This window comes from Amborella trichopoda, chromosome 5 (assembly GCF_054954075.1).
Source record: "Amborella trichopoda isolate Santa Cruz 75 chromosome 5, AtrichopodaSantaCruz75HAP2 v2.0, whole genome shotgun sequence".
In the NCBI taxonomy this organism is placed as follows: domain Eukaryota; kingdom Viridiplantae; phylum Streptophyta; class Magnoliopsida; order Amborellales; family Amborellaceae; genus Amborella; species Amborella trichopoda.
This window is the reverse complement of record NC_142340.1, coordinates 39,020,406-39,040,918: the sequence shown is the minus strand read 5'-3', so window position 1 is coordinate 39,040,918 and position 20,513 is coordinate 39,020,406. Positions and strand designations below refer to the sequence as shown.

The window sequence follows — 20,513 nt, the reverse complement described above, 5'->3', positions numbered from 1 at the left end:
GTTATTATTTTTAATTTTAAAATTTATTTATTTATTTCCATTCATGATCTCCATTTTAGATATTATATTTTTTTAAAATTAGGTCCAAAAATCCATCTCAAACATATATTTTTAAGAGGTGACTCATTTCTACATGGACTCATAGAAATTTATTTAAATTAACTTGGATGATTTGACCATTGATTTGGTCAAATTATTCATGCATTTAAGTGATATGTTTCCTACCATCAAAATATAGCCGTTTCTTTTTATCCAAAATTGAGCTAAAATTTGAAATTCAAATATCCATTGCCGATATATTTCGGTGGAATTGCGATAAACACCAAAGCCGAGCTCTCCTTGTGGGTTTCTCTGTCATCAAGTTTAGGTATGGTCAAGTCCTTCCAATTTGCTTTATGGAATTTCTCTCTCTCCCTCTGTCTCTCTTCTGTTTTTTTTTTCTTCCTTCCTTTTTTTTTTTGCCTTTGCGTATGCTGTTTAATATATGGTATTTCACTCTTTTTTTTGCCTTTGCGTATGCTGTTTAATATATGGTATTTCACTCTAACCAAGGGATTCCTTTCTGCATAATATTGGCCATACTCTCTCTCTCACACACACACATTTTTGCTGGTTTGATTTAGTGATACTGCTTTTTCTCACTAAAATTTACTTACTCTTCAGTCTTCATCAATATACTTGACATTACCTGAAGTGAAACAGAAGCAATAACCAGACATATTCAAGTATTGGAGATATACACTTATTCTTCAATTTTTTATTTTTTAAAAATAGCACACCCCTATTCTTCATACAGACTTCTTATCAACATGCAAAGATTAGTTGAGTTTTGCAGTAGTTATAGGATACTTATTTTCAACTTGAATGATTTGGGGTTTGGCTTTTGCATAAATTTTTTTGATATTTATGGAAAGCCCAATATATAATTTGTTAATTAAAACATACATTGGAAGTTTTGAGCACTCTTGAAGCATGTGGAAGAGAAAACCATACACCCCTTTTTTAAGAATGGAAAGAAATAAGCTTATTTCATGCATAAGGTTATATAAATACACTGCAAATTTACAAAAATAGAATGCATATTAATGCAATGCAAATTATAGGTGCAATTCATATTAATACAATGCCAATATAAATACAATGCAATATTATAGAGCGACCTTACAATGGGTAAAACAATGATTGAATGGACATGGATGGAGCAATTCCCATGAGATAGCCTGGCAGAGGAGATATAAGCCAACTGTTTATTGATTGATAATCTCTATTATCTATATCCATGAAATAGTTTAATTCACCTAGATTCTTCATTTTAAAGGCTGTTTTCAGTAAAAGGATCCGATCTCAGCAAAATCAGCATGTTTATTTTACACTTAAAATAGTGATGAGCAATGTTTGGAAACTCGATTCAGACCTTGCACTCGACTCTAGCCGAGCAGTGTTACTTCGCTGAGTCCATGTACAGAGCCAAAAATTCAAAAAAAAAGAAGTAATACTAAAAAACAAAAATTTGTTAGGAATAGAGGAAAATAGTAAAAATTCAAAATAAACCCAAAACAACAATAAAAGTCCAAAAAGTGCTGAAAAAAAATATAAAATGTTGGATTTAGAAAAAATTGATGTACAGTTAGGAATTTTTGAAAAATCTAATAAATGAGGAAAATATAAAACTAGAGCATAGGATGAGAAAAAACTCACAAATAATTGTTAAAAATATCCAAATTACATATAAAATATTTATACATTAATTCTGCAAGTTAATATATTTTTATGATTTTCTTTTTCAATCAACCCGAATTGTACCCTAGTCCCGGCGAGGAGCCAAGTCTGAGTGGACTTGACGAGTTTGTAAGCACCGGTAATAAATGATAAACAAGGAGTACCACCTACCTCTAGGAATAGGAGGAAAAAATGAAAAGGGTAGGTTGGAGTGGTTTCCTTTTGGGGCAAACTCCAAGAATTGAGTCCATGAACACCCTCATGCAGACTCGATGTGAGCCATACTTAAACAATTATCATAAAATGAAAACAGAGGAAACAACTATTTGTACAAATAGGGGGACAATTAGGTCTTGTACCGAATCATTGATACTCACTTGAAAGGTCATGAAGAATTTTTCATTTTGATGGATGCGATAATCATTGTGTGAATATAACTTAGATTGCTTTTTTTGACATTGAGAACATCAGAACATATGATTTTTTTTTTTTGAAACAATAGCAATTATATTTACTCAACAATGAAAAGAAAAGATTATATTCAAGCATTAATTTGGAATTAGAATTGTCAATCCCTAGCCATGTACCAAGGCACATTTGGAAACTTAAATGATCGAAGAATGTTTTTCCTGAAATTAAATTATCTTAACATGGTGGTACTACACATTCGAAATCTGCATAACTATGTTTTATAATATTGTCATAAATTTAAGATTATAATTCAATCACCTCTAGGATTACCGATCTATAAAAACGAAATATTCACTCTCTAGGATACGATATCTCTAATGTTGCTGCTTTTCTTTTTGTTATATATTTGTACATCTTGGGTTGCTACTCTTACTGCTTTTCTACCAGCATTCCCCTTGGAACAGAATCCATGTCATTCATGTTTATCTCAAAAGGCTCTCACATGACAAAAAGCAATGAATTTTCCTTGTCAGCTTATAATGAACCATGCCTGATTTTAGTTCATACCTTTAGTTCCACATTAGCATCCAGATGTACCTAGTTTTAACATAATCAAACTACTTTGAATTGTCATTGATGTTATGGCCACAATGTTGCTCCTACCCACCTTCACTTTCCTCTTTAGCACATTTAGAAATGACTGTAACGTCTCTATGCCCTTCTTATGTTGTACTGCTCTGTTATAGATAATTTTATTATGCTATGAGTGTGGTCATTCTTGGTCATTGTTCTTTTTTGTTTAAACTCTATTGGTTTCTTCTAGCACCAATGTGAACGGATTAAAGAATTTTCCCCAAGTATGCATGAATGATTTTCATAGGTTTGTTACTTGGTGGACCTTGTTATTGTAAACCAACTTTTCTTCTGTTGTACTCGAATTTCATTATTTAACAACGTAAAATATGTTCTTGATACTTGGGTAATTTTCACTGATTTATTATGGGATACAGAGTTATTAATATATGTTTTATTCTTTGATAATATGTGATGGCATGTTTTGAGTGGTCAAATTGTGTAGTTCAGACTTCAGACATGAAGAAAAAGAAGCATCATACTCTGAATGCAACTTTATTGAAGAATAAGAAAGGATTGTTTATGGAAATGGACTGCTCTGATCAAATTAGCAAGCTTTCTGACAGCATTCTTGGTTGCATAATAAGCCATTTGCCTATGAAAGATGCAGTGAGGAAAGATGGAAAGACATGTGGACTTTTGTCATTGACCTTGATTTCAATGAAGACCTCTTTCCCTTCAAGAAGCAATCAGGAAAGAGAAAGTAAGGGAAGACGATGATTGGAAAGAGAGCACAAATGGTGGAGAGTATCAACCACTTCTTAGAACATCACAGCGGTCATATTCAAAGATTTAAGCTATTGTTCTACCCTCATAGGTTCAAATCCCATGTTCATGAGTGGATTGCTTTTCTCTCAAGAAGTGGGGCCCAAGAAGTTGATCTCAATTTCGTTGGGAGTTTATGGCATATGAAGGGCCTTGCTATAAGCTGGCTGTTGTTTCTTTAGTCGCAAATCCATGAGGACATTGACTTTGCGAAATTGCACTGTGGGGCTCCCAAAGGTATACAAAGGATTTAGTTATCTTACAACTCTTATTCTGCAGGGAGTTTATATACAAGACAAGCAACTTACAAATTTGATCTCCAAATGTGGGGTTCTTCAAAACTTGACCTTAAGGTATTGTAGGGATTTGGAGGTAATAAAGATTAAGGAATCTAACATGCTTCGTAACTTGACAGTAGATAACTGCCTTGTAAGCTTTGGATCAGTAGATATTGATGCTCCAAATTTGTTGTCTCATGATTTAATTGGTGGAGTATTTTATTATGGCCCTGTATTAAATGTTCCAAGGTTGTTGAATTGCTCAATTACGCAAGACACTGAAGTGATGGATACTGTGTCAAAAAAGAAAAACTATGGTAGGGTTCTACACCACCTGGTTAATGTGGAAACTCTATCCTTGCAAATTTTGTGAAGGTAAAATTCAACCTTTAATGGAATGACTTATATTTTTACAAGTTGTGCATATTGTAGATGCATATGGATGAATTGTTAGGTATCGTTTGGGGAGTCTATTATTAATTTTATAACCCATTTTCACAACATATATTACTTCATTTTGACATTTCATATTTTAATTTTTAGTCTGGGCCTACATATGCAATATTAAAAGTAAAGAAAACAAACCATAGTCCACTGGCGTGTGGTATACGTTGCTCCAAAGGCCATATCCACCATTTATCCCTACTAACGGATGGTTGGAGGTTAATAGTACCTGGATGAATGTACGTATGTGCCTGTAGTTTATCTCGAACCATACGTGTGTGGATGGAGTCCTGGACTTTCATAAATCATAGTCTATTGGTATATGGTATACTTTACATCGAAATATGTTGGAAATTAATTGGATCTTGCTTAGTTTACAGAACTTGAACTTCTGAAAATCATTCTGTCTTTTGAAGTTTATGGATGAGTTATGTTGCATAAGAAGATTGTATTTCTTAATTGCTTGTCTACGATGAAACACATGCAATTTTGGTTCTGTGAGCTCTGCTCTCACCTTTCCTTTTGGTTACAGTCTTTGGCCTATAAGGTAATTATTGCAAATTTTCCTACATGGTTTCCAAATTTGAAGAAGTTGAATGTGCAAGCAAATATGGCAAAGGATTTGGAGGCTGCTGTAATTGCTATTTTGCTTAGTAGTTCTCTTTCCTTACAAGATATTGTTATTCAGGTGAGTATTTTGACTCGAATTCATTTGAGTATATTAGTTCAGTTTTGGTCTTTTTTCTCTAGATGCATGCTTATCTTGTCTTTTCTTCTTCCTATTTCATCTTTTGTAGTTTACTTTAGATGAGTAAAATTTTATGTTAAATCTCATAATATTAAAAAAAACTTATCTTAAAGTCTTCATGATTTTCTTAGTTCAAGCAATGCCATGCAAAAGCTAGTTCCAAGAGACTTTGGGAAACATGGAATCCTACAGGTAGTGATTAAAAGTTTTGCAGGAGAGGTGGACGAAATTGGGCTTGTCAGGTTCTTTCTTGTGAATGCCAAGAAGCTCAGGAAGATCAGAATTAGTTGCTATAGATGCATGAGATGGGGGCCAACGGACAGGCTTAGTGAATTACAGCTCTTGAAGACGGCTACAAAAACCAAACTAATTATTGATTTCAACTCATATGAGGAGAGGTGGACGAAATTGGACTTGTCAGGTTCTTTCTTGTGAATGCAAAGAAGCTCAGGAAGATCAGAATTAGTTGCTATAGATGCATGAGATGGGGGTCAAAGGACGGGCTTAGTAAATTACAGCTCTTGAAGAGGGCTACAAAAACCAAACTAATTATATGATTTCAACTCATATGAGGTAGCATAGCTGAATGGCTCGTGGGCATGTATGTCTTTGATTGAAGTTGACATATGACAATGATTTTGTCATTTTTTGTCACTGCTAGTTTTAGACAATTACAATTTAATTTGCTGATTTCAATTGAAGGAAGACAGGTCTTGGAGGAGTGTTGCTATGTTTTGAACCATGTCACGATGTTCACTGTGATTTTATATTTTGTCGTCTTAAATTATGAACCACACAATCTTAATGATTCCTCTATCAAAGGTGTTAACTCTCCATATATCCACATCTGCTGTACACAGATCTCTCTCTCTCTCTCTCTCTCTCTCTCTCTCTCTCTCTCTCTCTCTCTCTCTCTCTCTCTCTCTCTCTCTCTCTCTCTCTCTCTCTCTCTCTCTCTCTGTAGTAAATACCACAATCCCATTGACCATGTATTTCCTATGCAAGTTTTTCTCTTTTGTATTTTGTGATTTTTGGGCATGGAGAGCTCTGATACCACATATAGAGAACTTCTTGAAAACAATTACACATTGCACTAAAGAAATATAGAGAGTAATCCTACATTAAAATTAAGAAGAAAGAGAGAATACTATTGTATAACAGTAATGTATTATATTATATTGGTGACACTATTAAATGTTGTAGATGCCAACACTTTGCTTCCCATCTCTCTCTTTCTTTCTCTCTCTCTCTCTCTCTCTCTCTCTCTCACATACACACGAACAAGCACATCTAAAGTCTCTGAACATCTTTTCTTAAAGGAATACATGGATTGTGGTCAAAGAGTCACATAAGCCTATTACGTGGATCCTCATAAAAGAGCAGTCTCAAATGTCGAGGCTCTATCCTTACTCAGGAACTTTGTGAAGGTGACAACCACTTTTGATGGATTTTATCATATATGTACAGCTTATATTTGTGTGGATGTGTATCTATGGATATATATGAAACAACAGGTACCATGGATTTTCTTGCAACCCTTTTCTTTTTAAAAAATATGCTACTTCCATTTGATCATTTCTATTTGTAATTTATAGCTTCTGGTTTTGAATGTGGTGGGACTAAAGAAAAGATAACATAGTCAAATGTACCATGATATATGGTACAAGACTAAGTCCACCATTCTCTCCCACTAACAAATAGTTTGATGTTAACTCTACCTTGGTGTATTCTCCTTGTGGGCACCATTTCATTTTAATATTAGCCATCCATGAGTAGTAACCAACAATGGGTTAACCTTGGAGTATGATATTCCATAGTCCATTCAACTACGGTACACTCTGTAGAAAATATATGGTGCTTAATTGAATCCTTGTCATTTCTTCTAGAATAGAGAGACCGTTTTTTTCTAACTTCTGAAAACTAAAGATTTGGGTTATCATTTTTAGGGATAAGTTCTGTTGTACAAATAGATTTTATTCTCTGGATTACTTTCTATGTTGCTATACATACAAGCTTGGTCCTTTGAGTTGTGTTCTCACTATTTTCGTGGCAGTTTGGGCCCAAAAAGAAAAAAGTTACAGGAAATTTTCCAACATGGTTTCGAATTTCATAAAAATTGGTTGTGAAAGAAAAACATGCAAAGAAATTGGAGGGTGCTGTAACTACTCTCTTGCTTAGTAGCCATCTTTCCTTGCAAGAATTTGTTATTTGGGTGAGATTTTGAATTCAGTTGAGTACATTCCCTCGGTTTTGTTGTGATATCTCTACGTGCTTGCTTATCATGCCTTTCTTTTTCCATTCCACAATTTTTCTGGTTTCTTTTCGATCAGTGAGACTCTATAATGAAGTCTAGTGCACTAAAATTCACCTTTTAACTTTCATGATCTTCTTAGTTCAACCATGGCTAAGCCAAAGCTTGTCCTCTGAGATTTTGGGAAACATGGATTCCCAATATTAGTGTTCTCCATCAACTTGAAACGATTTTGAGAGAAGTTTTTACATAAGAGATGGATGAGATTCGGTCACTAAATTCTAGCTTTAAAATGCATAGAAACTCGATAACATGGAAGTTAATTGATATGGATCAATAAGGTTGGAATCAAAAGCTCGACGTGAAGAATTGAAGCTTGCAGAAGGCTATGCATTCCAAACTAGTTATTGATTTCCTCTCATAAAAGGAAAAAGAGGATCAAGATTGATTCAGGTTATGGTAGCATCTTCAAGTACTGATTTATGTTACATGATTCAATCACGTACTGTTAGTTTTTTATAGCACATTTCAATTTGCTTGGACCCATAATTCAAGATGTACAATTAAAGGTTAGGATTAATCCCAAGGCAAAAATTGAAGCAAGATCAAATAGCCGTCAAGCACATACAGGCCTGACGGATGGATGGATACTATGAAAAGCCTATAAATATGATTTCAAGATATATCTATGAAATATAGTCCATATATCATATAAAGGACGGCATTAGCATGTGGTTAGAATGCGTATGTAGAAATACGGGCTTGGCAATAAATATATTTTTTAAATATAATTTGATCCCAATTTTTAGAGTATATATAATTTTTAACATGGAGATCATGAATATGAAAAAATAAATAATTTTTGAAAACTAGATATAATATTTATATTAAGAAAACATTTGGACCGTTAGTTACAGTTGTTTTTATATGGACTACATTAAGATGGATGCTTAAACAATTGTTCTCATACAAAAGGTGTAATACAATCAAGACTTGCCATCCAGGGCCCAATATGCCTTGAAAGCCCTGACAACCGGTCACCATATATACCTTAATGTCTGGACTCATTCAGAGGTTATCAAATCATCTCCATATGAGACCAACCAATGGGACTTATGATATCAAGGCCATTGTATGTCTTCGCCACACAATATTAGAGAAATTTGGATACAAACTGATATGCCATGAGAGACTGCATTTATCAAGAGGGGTTTAATAAAGAGACTGTATAAAACATCTTAAAAGCATATTAGAATGAGGTGAAACCAAGGTTTTAAAAAACGGATCAGCGACCTGGATCGCCCACCCCAAAAACCATGTTGGATCGGTGAATCGGCATATCAGATTGGAGCATCAGCAGAATCGGCAAGTCGTTGCAATTTTTTTTTTCAAACAATCACTATAAATCTTTAAAAATAGTGTTATTTTAATTGTTAAAAGAAATAAGAGTGGTGCATAATGTACTTTTATTATTTTGTAAAAATAAGTTAATACTGAGACAGTGTTTTCCTATCTGGATATTTGTATATTTGTTAATTATAATATATTATTATAATACTGCATCAAAATAATTTAAAAATATTGAAAAACACTTCTATAGTATAAGATTAAAAATAATAATTTCTCATATAAAGTGAACATAGAAGTATTGATAAATGACATAATGAGTTAGGTCATCCTAACTATAAGGTTTTAGGGTATCTAAATAAAAATAAAATTGAAATTATCTGGCAATAGGAGAGTCTCTAGATTTTGCTCCTACCGTTTGGCTGGAAAAATGATAAATTGCCTTTTAATTCATCTAGTTGGATCTGAAGTGTACCACTTGAACTTTTGCATTTAGTTTTTGTTTTGGGTTTTTTTGGGTGTGGGGATATTATAAAAAATGGATGTATATATTCAGGTTAATTATGGATGAGTCTTTATAATTTAATTGGTTATTTTCTCCAATACAAAAGTCTGAATTAATTAAGTGTTTTGAATCATTTAAAGGGTTATATATTATGAAATCATTTATCTTTGTTATAAGGAGATCATAATTCTAGAAATTTTTTTTTTTTTGAAGCTTGAATCTATTCAATGAAATACTTACAACCACCAGATTTGAAATCTGACTGACCAGAGAGATTGTGACTTCCTTATATTAGAAGTAAATGGTCTCTTTATATACTATTTCCTTTCAAAATGATGGTAGAAAATATTTTGTTTTTGGAACCACATTTATGAATTTACTACATGAGTCTGATACATTTTTTTTTAGTGATTTTCATTCCCACACGTACGCAAACAAAATGGCACTGTAGAAAGAAATCATTGCTACGTTATTGAAACAAGAATTGCTATGCTTGAACAAGCTTGAATGTCGAAAATGTTATGGGTATAAAAGCATTCTTGTACAGTTGTCTACCTCATCAACCGTTTGACCATCAAAAGTTTATATTTGACGCCTTAATCAATAAGAACCATCTTGCATTTAAATCAAAAGTTTATATTTGAAGTTTTAATCAATAAGGAGCTAGATTATAACTTTCTATATATTTTGGCTCTACCTGTTATACATGTATTTTGGCTCTACCTGCTAGTAGATAATTCCTCTGGAATGTTAGTTCCCAAGACAAACCCTTGTGTCTTCTTGGGATATGACAGAAATCGTAAGGGAAATCATTGCCTCGACCACAAATTACTCTGGAATGTTAAGTGAAACTGGTTTTCTTTTTCCACGAATATGGACCTTTGATAGGCATCTATACCTCTCATTTGGTTCATCTTGAAGATACAAATCAAGAATGTTCTCAATCAGTCTAAACTTCTAACTTGCCCCCTTCAAAAGCATTATAAATGTGTACTACTGCCACAACACATGATCGACTCTTAGGTCTTACGTTCACTGCTACAAAGTCTGTGTCCAACGCTTCCTTTTGCCCACCAGTGCCTAACTTACAATCATCTTCACACTAGAATAGTTCTCCCTCTAATTGTATTGACTCTTATTATTGTGAAAGGAAAGCATATATTGCGTATCTAGTTAATATAGAAGGCATATTTAGGAATGGTAAATGTAATATCTTGCATTTATGGTAAGTTTGGGTATAGTATAGGAAATTATGCTTTATTTTTATATTTTATCATCTGTAATTTATTTATAAAAGACAAGTCTATATATTCATATGTTTAATGGACGCCGAGTCTAAAAACCTAAGACTCTTCATAATATCTGTATATTTAAGAAGGGTAGATACAATATCTTGTATTTATGGTAAGTTTGGGTATAATATAGAAAACTGTGATTTATTTCTATTATTTTCATTTGTAATTTGTCTATAAAAGACAAGTATGTACATTCATATCAATTAATGGATACTAAGTCTCTTTAGAGAAACATGAGACTCTTCACATGGTACAAGAGTCAGATTCTCTTCGCTATGTCCATCTTCATCCTTAAAGCGTTGTCGCCGATTTTCAAAACGAGTTTGTTGCTCACCCAATCGGTGCAACTTATGTTGAGTCGTGTGTCGACTCTTTAATCTGAGCCCTTATGTTGAGTCGTATTTCAACTCTTTGCAAAACAGCAACTGAATCGTATTTTGACTCTTTGCAAAACAGCAACTGAGTCGTATTTCGACTCTTTGCAAAACAGCAATTGAGTCGTGTTTTCGACTCTCTGCCAATCGGCCCTTACTGTTAAGCCGTGCTTTCGACTCACCATCTAACCGCCCTTCCAATAATCCATCAATCCACAGTTTTCTTTCTTTGTCAATTCATCAACCGACTTGAGCCCTACGTTTTCACAAAACAAGAGAGCTTAACACAAATATATCTAAACCCAAAAATAAATAAATAAAACATAAAAATTGTTTTTTGCCCTTCTGAAGAACAACTTTTTTACCTTTGAAAAATCAACACATTTGCCCAGTCTCAGCCAAATATGTCAGTAAACCACTCTGGAAAAAAAAAAAAAAAAACTGAAAAATACCATGAAAATCTTTGGATATGAAATATTTACCTTTCCGTCATATGAAAACAGCCATTTGAAAATAGCTTCTGAAAAATCATAATATCTGACATCACTGCCTTCCCTCTGAAATCAAACGACCTTTAAGTAACACCCTTTGAAAAATCCCTCCAAAATTTGACCTGAAACCTACCTCTGAAAAATGGCCTTTGAAAATGGCCAGTCTGCCCAATCTGAAAAACCGCCCCTCTGCCTATTTTTACCTCTAGATCTTGATCTTAGGGACCAGATCTGTCTAAATCTTACCCAGCTACGCTGATCTAACTGTCATTGACCCTCTGAAATTCGACCTGAAAACATCCCTCACAAAAAACGAAAGAAAAAAAAGAAGGTTTTCTGAATTTATCTTCACATTGTCGGTTCTTATCTGTATGATCGAGTTTGTTGATCTGTTACTTGATCATGTTTGTTTTGATCTGTGAGTTGTTGAACCTGTCTTCGATCCACTTCGAGTTCTGCTGGCCCTTCCAAGTGCCATTTTGTTTTCTCAGTTGTCGCGACTGTTTTTCTATGTCTGGTGAAGATCTGAAGTTTTTGTTCATCGCTGAACTCCGATTTGCCTCTCTGTTCTTGCGTTTTGTTTTTGAGGCATGTTGATCAGCCACTGTCCGCTACTGATTTTTGTGCTTGTTGATCAAGTAATCTGAGTATGCACCTGAAGATCCATCTACTCGTTTCCGCAACTTAGTGTTCAAGCTCCAGTTGCTCTCTCTCATAGCAACTTGAGTTTGAGGGGAGTGTGAAAGGAAGTATAGATTGTCTATCTGGTTAATATGAAAGGTGTATATGTAGTTAGTATATATAGGAAAGGTAGGTACCATATAGTAAGTCTGGGTGTCTATGATTTAGTTTCTATTATTGTCATCTGTAATTTATCTATAAAAGACAAGTCTGTACATTCGTATCAATTAACGGACACTGAGTCTCTTCAGAGAAACCTGAGACTCTTCACAATTATAACCAGTCCCCAACGACAAGCATTGCACCGCAACCACCTACTACATTTTCCCACCATCATATGGCAACAAAAGTCAAGATGAGATAAAAACTGATAACTTTGCTCTCTACTTGTTATGCTGTTCTACTTTGCTTGTTATCTCAACTCAATTCTAGAGCCTTCATTTTGTAAAGTGGTTGCAAAGGATCTAAATTGATCTAACGCAACGGTAGATGAATACACATCATTATTAGAGACAGACCTAGTTGTTAGTACCTCCACACCCACCCACAAAATAGTTCAAATTGTAAATGGGTTTTTAAAGTCCAATGAAATTCCCATGGGTCCATTAAAGGATATAAAGCTTCTCTTGAGGCCAAAAGATTTACACAAAAATACAACATTGATTTTGTTGAGGCATTTAGGCTTGATGTCAGACCTTGCACAATCAGATCTGTATTTAGCTTTCCTTTCTCTCTAACTTAATAATTAAGCAGCTTGACATCAAGAACACTTTTCTTCACAACACACTTACTGAGGAAGTTACGTGTGCCTGCCTCGGAGGTTTAGGGACCCAATACGTCTTGATTGCGTTTGTCTTCTCCATAAAACACTTCATGGATTAAAACAAGTTTCACAAGCCTAGTTTCAACGATTCAGCTTTTATCTCCTTAAGCTTGGCTTTCACATACTTTTCCTCATCCGGCAAGAACTTCAGCGTATGTCGATCTTATTGTTACGTGCAGATAACATCGCTGTAATTCTGTTTGTCGTAAGTACTGTTGATGGTCTCATTCATTCTCTCCATACTCAGTTTGACATAAAACTTTTGAGTGATCTCCACATTTTCTAGGCATGAAAATTCATCCAAATACGGATACCTTCATCTAGACCAACTATATGGCTGCTCTGCTTCAAAAAACCATGTCCATCTTGAGTCCTTGTTGCTAGCTCTAAGCTATCTCTACAAAATAGTACTCAACTTCCAAGATATCTATACAAAATAGTACTCGACTTCCTTATGATTATGACAATTGCTCCATTGTTGGTGCTTTTCAATATGTTAGAATGACTTGCTCTAATAATTCTTATGTTGTTAACAAGCATGTCAATTTATGCATGCTCACACTACTGCAGATCTTGTTGCAGAGACACATAGTTAAAAGGGACTCTCGGTATAGGACTTAAAAATACTCGGTCTGCTGCTCTTGCATTTTTTGCTTTCTCAAATGGCGATTGTCTGGGTGATACAAGATTGACCATGGGTCTCTGTGTCTTCCATGGCCCAAATCTAATGTCATGGGTGCCCAAAAAACAAGGGTGCAATTTGCATAGAGACTAGGCTCTAAACAATCAAATTAGAGCCTACCTCCAAAGAGCGTCAAGAAATTTGGTTTCAACATTGGAAATCTCTGTGATAGCTTTAAAATATATTTTCATATCTATTTATGAAGTTCAAAGCTTCAAAAATAGTGTAGATCTAGATATCTATGATATCTTGAAAATATTGAAAATTGACGGTCCAAAAATGCGTTACAAAATACACTATTTTCAAAACTTGCATTCCATTTTTGTCTCATGTCTATGCACCTTGACGTCGAGATGATCAATTTGAAGATATTTGAGCATCAAAACAACCTCTTCTAATGAATTTTTTGAGGTAGGCTCAAATTTGATTGTTTTGGCTCTATATAAACTTTTCCCAAAAAACAATGCATAATATCAAGTTCGAGTTCAAAGACAGAATATTGCTCCATTGCCTAAGCAACTATTGAAGTAACTTGGATACAATATTTACTTTCTAACAGTGGAGTTTCTCCATGATCTCCACATATCTTATTTTGTAATAGTCTTAGGGAAACTTATCATGCAACAAAACCAGTGATGCATGGCAGAATAAAACATATCAAGGTTTATTACCACTTTGTTCAGGAACGAGTGAGCCGCAGTCTACTTTCTATTCAATTTTCCCTTGGTGATAAAAAAGTAGTTGATATTTTTATTATGGAGTGCTTGATTTCCTTTTACAACTGACTTGTAAAATCCAAAAGGTGTAACATTTTTGTAACACTACAAAGGGGTAGAATCCAAATGCGTTAGCGACTGTTACAACCCAATAGGTCGTCTCCCATATAAGATAGATCACACCTCCATTGTTGGTCATCGAACATTCAATCTTCACACTTTTATGTACCACATTTGGCAATTCACTTATTACAAGAGGATTTGTTTTTTTCTAAAAATCTTAGATTCTTTTGGAATAAATTTAAAAAAAAAAATGTTTCATGCGGGCTGGACCTGATTTCTATATATGCGGTCCAAAAGGTGTAAATCATCCATCTTAAAGATGGATGCAAGTAGGTGTTCTATCTAAAAACAATAGAAACTAACGGTCCAAATGTTTTCTTACTAGAATTATCATTTTTAATTTTTTAAATTTATTTACTTCTTTATATCCATGATATCCATGTTAAAGATTACATGTCCTTAGAAATTAAGTCTTAAAATCCATCTCAAAAATAGATTTATTAAGAGGCCCGTATTGGCTTGGCCGTATGGAAATCGGGGCCATAAATCAATAACTTTAAGTTTTTCAAAAGATCTCTAAAAAATCATTTTTTAATGAAACTTATACAAATAAACATTTTTTCTATTCTTAAAAAAAGAAAAAGAAAAAAAAAAACATGTTGGAGAAGTTCTTCCTTTCCTTAATGTCCTCATGATTCGAACTTGCTTGAAATTCCCTTTTTTTCATTGTTTGGAATCTTTAAAATTTGATCGAATAAGCTTACTAGAGTGAAATTTAATGAAAAATATTTATTTAACCTAAAATTCCCTAAAAAAGTTCACAAAAGTCCTAGAAAAATGTAACTCCCCCTAAAAACGTATAGTACAGAAAAAGTAATTACCAACGTATTCCAATAAAAAATTTCTTTCAAAACAACAATATTTTCCCAAAAAAATGTATAAAATCAAAACAAGAGTAATCCAATGGAAAATATTCTTTACTTTAAACAAGAGCATCATTTCAAAGAGGGGAAGAGGGTGATTTAGTTACAATTAAATATTTAGGTGATTGGGAATCTGGGGTGGTGTTTGAGTATTTAAGGATTGCGATCGTGTAGTTTTGGTACAAGTAAGCTTTTTGTTTCTTTCTCTGCAGATATGCACCCAATGAAATAATGATATGCGTTGTGTCTTAATCTTAACAATAGAGTAAGCATACTATACGTTGCTGCATTTGATGAAAATTTAAGCCAAAAACAACGTCAACTAAGACTCTAAACGCTACCAATTCATACCATGAAAATATTGTTTTAGAACTTTGTTATATCTTCACAATAATTGTAAATTTTAATTTTATTTATTCCATATATATATATATATATATATATATATATATGGGCAGTGATCTCATGAAACGGTTGTATCATAATATAATGCAACTACACTTCTAGAAACCCATGTTTGTGGTATTTGTATGACCCAAAATTTTGCACACATACTCTCTTCATCTCAATAATCAATCCCTAAAAAAAAAAAGTTGAATTTGAACTCTAGATATAGTCAAAATGAGTCCCCTCCAAAAACGAATCTAGACCATTCATTTGGTGAATTTCAATATCTTAACCTTTACAAACTTAAAATCACTTTTTCCTTTTTTTAATATTGTTTATCTAATGATAATAAAGCCATATAAAAAAATTGGAAAAGAAAAAATCCCTCTAAAGCCTAGATCTAACCATCTTATCAACATGGACTGCCTATGTTAATTGAGCTAAAAAAATACTTTTTAAGGTCTATTTTTAATTATTATTATTTTTTGTGATTGTTCCTTAGAATGAAAATAATGTATATTTCAAATTTTGGATCAAACAAATGGCCCTAACATAGTTCTTGAAGATTATTGTATTATATCACTATGCAACCATTGTATGAAATCACTGGTGTATATATATATATATATATATATATATATATATATAAGATACTGCAAAACGCCTATAGGTAAAAATGAACAGTGATTTCGCCTACCCTCATCACCATCCAAATTTCATCGCACGGTCAAAGTTATCTGGTAGTGTTTCAATTTTCATTATTTTTTTATTAATCGAAATGATCTGAAATTTGGAGCGTGTGTACATCTTAGTGAGACGCACCTAATAAAAATATGAAAAAAATAATTCAAAAAATATAAATTGACCAAAATACCCCTGTATATTTTCGAGGGTATTTTGATCAATTTAAATTTTGTGAATTATTTTTTTCATATTATTATTAAGTGCGCCTCACTAAGATGTACATACACTCTAAATTTAGATTTGTAGAAAAAAATGAAAATTGAAACACTATTAGACAACTATGACCACGATGAAGTTTGGACGGTGATGAGGGTAGGCGAAATTACTATTCATTTAAATCACTATTCCCTACTACTATAGGCAAAAATGAACAGTCATTTTGCCTACCCTCGTCACCGTCCAAAGTTCATCGCACGGTCACGATTGTCTGGTAGTGTTTCATTTTTTTTTTTTATTCTATAAATTAGAATGATCTAAAATTTGGAGCGTGTGTTAAAACAAAATAGTCAAACCTACGAAAAATATAAAAAATATATTTTACATGAAACAAATTAACCAAAATACCCCTAAAATGTTTTTGGGGTATTTTGGTAAAATTGTTTTTTGTGAATTTGTTTTTATATTTTTATTAGGTGCACCTTATTAAGATGCATCCACATGCCAAATTTCAAATCATTTCAATTTGTAGAAACAAAATAAAAATAAAATATTATCGGACAATTGTGACCGTGTGATGAACTTTGGACGGTGATGAAGTTAGGTGAAATCACTGTTCATTTTCGCCTATAGCCGTTGGGAAGACTTTTCCATATATATATATATATATATATATATATGGTTTCTATAAGGTTGCAACCTTAAACAATCCAATTCAGACGTGCCTTCAAATTTGATCATAACATGCACTTTTGATGTAAAATATTCATAGGATTATCTCAAAATATATTTTTGTATTTTAAACTTAAAAAATAGTTAAAATCAAGTAGATCTATAAACATATGAAATTTTTGAAAATGAATGGTCAAGATTATGTATTATAAGGTGCACTATTTCTGAGACTCACAATCTTTTTCTATTTCATAATCATATATCTCAATGTCAAGATGCTCAATTAGATAGTTTTTCAATGGAATTTTGAGGTGCATCCGTAGTTCCATATTTTAAGGCTGCAAACTTTTTCCTATATATATATATATATATATAAGCAATGCTCTAATGCAATGATTGTATCATAATATAATGCAACAACACTTCTAAAAAACCATGTTTGTCGTATTTGTATGACCTCAAATTTTGCACACACACTCTCTTCATCTCAATAATCAATTCTCCTAAAAAAAAGTTCAATTTGAACCCTAGATATGGTCAAAATGAGTCCCCCTCAAAAACGAATCTAGACCATTCATTTTGTAAATTTCAAAATCTTAACCTTTATAAACTCAAAATCATTATTATTTTTTTTAACATTGTTCATCTCATTATAATAAAGCCATCCAAAAAAATTGGAAATGAAAAAATCTTTTGAAGGCCTAGATTCAAGCATCTCACCAAAATAAACGCCCTATGTTAATTGGGCTAAAAAATACTTTCTAGGTTGTATTTTCAATTTTTTCTTTTTTTTGTGATTGTTCATTAGAATGAAAATAGTGTATATTTCAAAATTTGGATCAAACAAATGGCCATAAGATGGTTTTTTAAGATTGTTGCATCATATTACTATACAACGGTTGCATTAAATCATTGATATATATATATATATATATATATATATATATATATATGGAAAAGTCTTCCCAATGTCTATAGTCGAAAAAGAACAATGATTTCGCCTACCCTCATCACCGTCCAAAGTTCATCGTATGGTCACGATTGTCTGATAGTGTTTCATTTTTCATTTTTTTCTACAAATCAGAATGACTTGAAATTTGTAATGTGTATTCATAAAAAATAGATGAATCTATGAAAAATATCAAAAAAATATTTTACATGAAAATAATTGACCAAAATACCCCGAAAAAGTTTTGAGGGTAATTTGATCAAATATTTTTTTTTCAATTATTTTTTTTATATTTTTATTAAGTGCCCCTCACTAAGATGTACGCACGCTCCAAATTTCAGATTATTCCATTTTGTAAAAAAAAAGTGAAAAGTGAAACACTACCGGACAATCGTGACCATGCGATGAACTTTGGATGGTGATGAAAATAGGCGAAATCACTGTTCATTTTCGCCTATAGGTGCAGTGTTTCATTTACCTAAAATTTGTAACGTGTGTTTATCAAAAATAGACGAATCTACGAAAAATATCAAAAAAATATTTTACATGAAAATAATTGACCAAAATACCCCCTAAAAGTTTCGAGGTATTTTGATCAAATATTTTTTTTTGAATTATTTTTTTATATTTTTATTAAGTGCCCCTCACTAAGATGTATACACGCTCCAAATTTCAGATTATTCCATTTAGTAGAAAAAAAAGTGAAAAATGCAACACTACCAAACAATCGTGACCATGCGATGAACTTTGGACAGTGATGAGGATAAACGAAATCACTGTTCATTTTCGCTTATAGGTGTTTTGTAGTATCTTCCATAAGATAATTCTATCCAAGATCTACCACTAATTCTAAGATCTATCACTAATTCTAACCAAATAGAGACTTCATAAATTTAATAAAGATTCCATACTATTAGTCTTAGATAACCGAAATAGAGACTTAATACTATGATAATAATGAGAGATACAGGAGTAATATCAATAGTAACCCATGTATTATAAGTAGTTTGATATATCTTTATGCTACATACAACACGTATTATCATAACAACTGTAAACTATTACAAACGTGAAGCAAACTGAAGCAAACTTGTTACAGACTGAAGTAAACTTGAAAATAACAAACTGTTACAGACTCAAACTAAAAATAACAAACTGTTACAGACTCAAACTTATCAGCTAAAAATCAAAGCGACTCATAAAACTTACAGAGTGCAGATACAGTAACTGCATAATAGTTTCCACTCGTCTAGATAATAATCTGGTAAGGCTTTGACGTTACAGTCACACATAGATGGTTTAAAAGAGAAGAGAAATGGGAAGAGATGAGAAGCGAGGCTGTTCTCTGAGAGGAGGGGTTATTCCGAATGTTTCTCTTCCTCCCCTATTTATAGAGAAGTAAGAGATGTAGGTGGGTGCCACGTGGTTGGTCCTGGTTGTAGAGGATCATTCATCCTTATCTTCGGGAATCTTGCTTTAGTTGTAAAAGACCGGTTGATGAGATGGTTGGAGCATCTTTTGAGTAATTGTGGAGACAGGTGGAATTTTTTCTGATGACAAGTGGCTTTGTCGGTGGCTCGAGCATCTTTATTTGGGTCATATCTGGGTCACTTCTATTTTGCTTTTGCTTTAGGTCACATTAGCTTTGCTTTAAATCACATCAACTTTGCTTTGGGTCACATCAGCTTTGCTTTTGGTCACATCAGCTTTGCTTTGGGTCACATCAGCTTTGCTTTGGGTCACATCAGCTTTGCTTTTTCATTATGATAATATATTCTGCTAGACTATTTGGGTTGGAGTATGAATGAGAGCCATATGCTAATGGGATTCTTTTGAGCTGTATATTGTCTGGTTCAATATTATGGTAGACAAAGACGTCCCACCATTTTATGGCAATTTGTTTGCTTAAACATGACATATATTCAAAATTATTTGTATTATTTGGGGATATCACAAAATTCCATTTAACGATCCATGGTACTTGATACATAGCAATAAAATATAAGTGGTAATCTATATTGGGATCACTCCCATTGAAGTCAATAAAACGGTTTTGAGAGAGTTGCAGAGGTTCAGGAAGTATTTGGGTTAAAGATCCCCATGTTGCAAACCAGTTACGAAACCAATTTGGAAATGGAGCATTTATAGGCATTTTAAACTGTAAGAACCAAGTGTGAGAATTATATGGGTTTTGAAGTGTCAGTATCTTATGCCAAGCATCTATGTAATCAGCATGTCTGTAGTATTTATTTGGGAAATCTGGGGAATATATTCTCTTGGCTTTTGAAGGGTTTGATCCCCAATCTTCAAAAGATAATACTTTCCTTTTTTGTAATTTTGAATATGCTACTATTTTTGAATTCTTTTGATTATAATGTACCAAGGAAATAGACTCTGTTTCTAACAGAATCATTTCGTACCATTCTCTTGTTTTGGTACCTACAGATGGACAAAGA

The 20,513-nt window shown here is 33.0% G+C and overlaps 1 long non-coding RNA gene across 6 annotated transcripts; it reads left to right on the top strand.

Moving 5' to 3' along the window:
* The first annotated feature begins 306 nt into the window (after nt 1-306).
* On the top strand, nt 307-5,842 carry LOC110007153 (uncharacterized). 6 transcript variants are annotated; one of them, XR_002280710.2, is made up of 3 exons: nt 307-367; nt 3,214-4,938; nt 5,213-5,842. It is a non-coding gene; the product is annotated as an uncharacterized LOC110007153 (long non-coding RNA). The 6 variants fall into 6 exon arrangements; XR_016055408.1 differs by having other exon boundaries at nt 325-367; nt 3,209-4,938; XR_016055406.1 differs by having other exon boundaries at nt 325-3,765; nt 4,783-4,938; nt 5,130-5,842.
* Nucleotides 5,843-20,513: the final 14,671 nt, after the last annotated feature.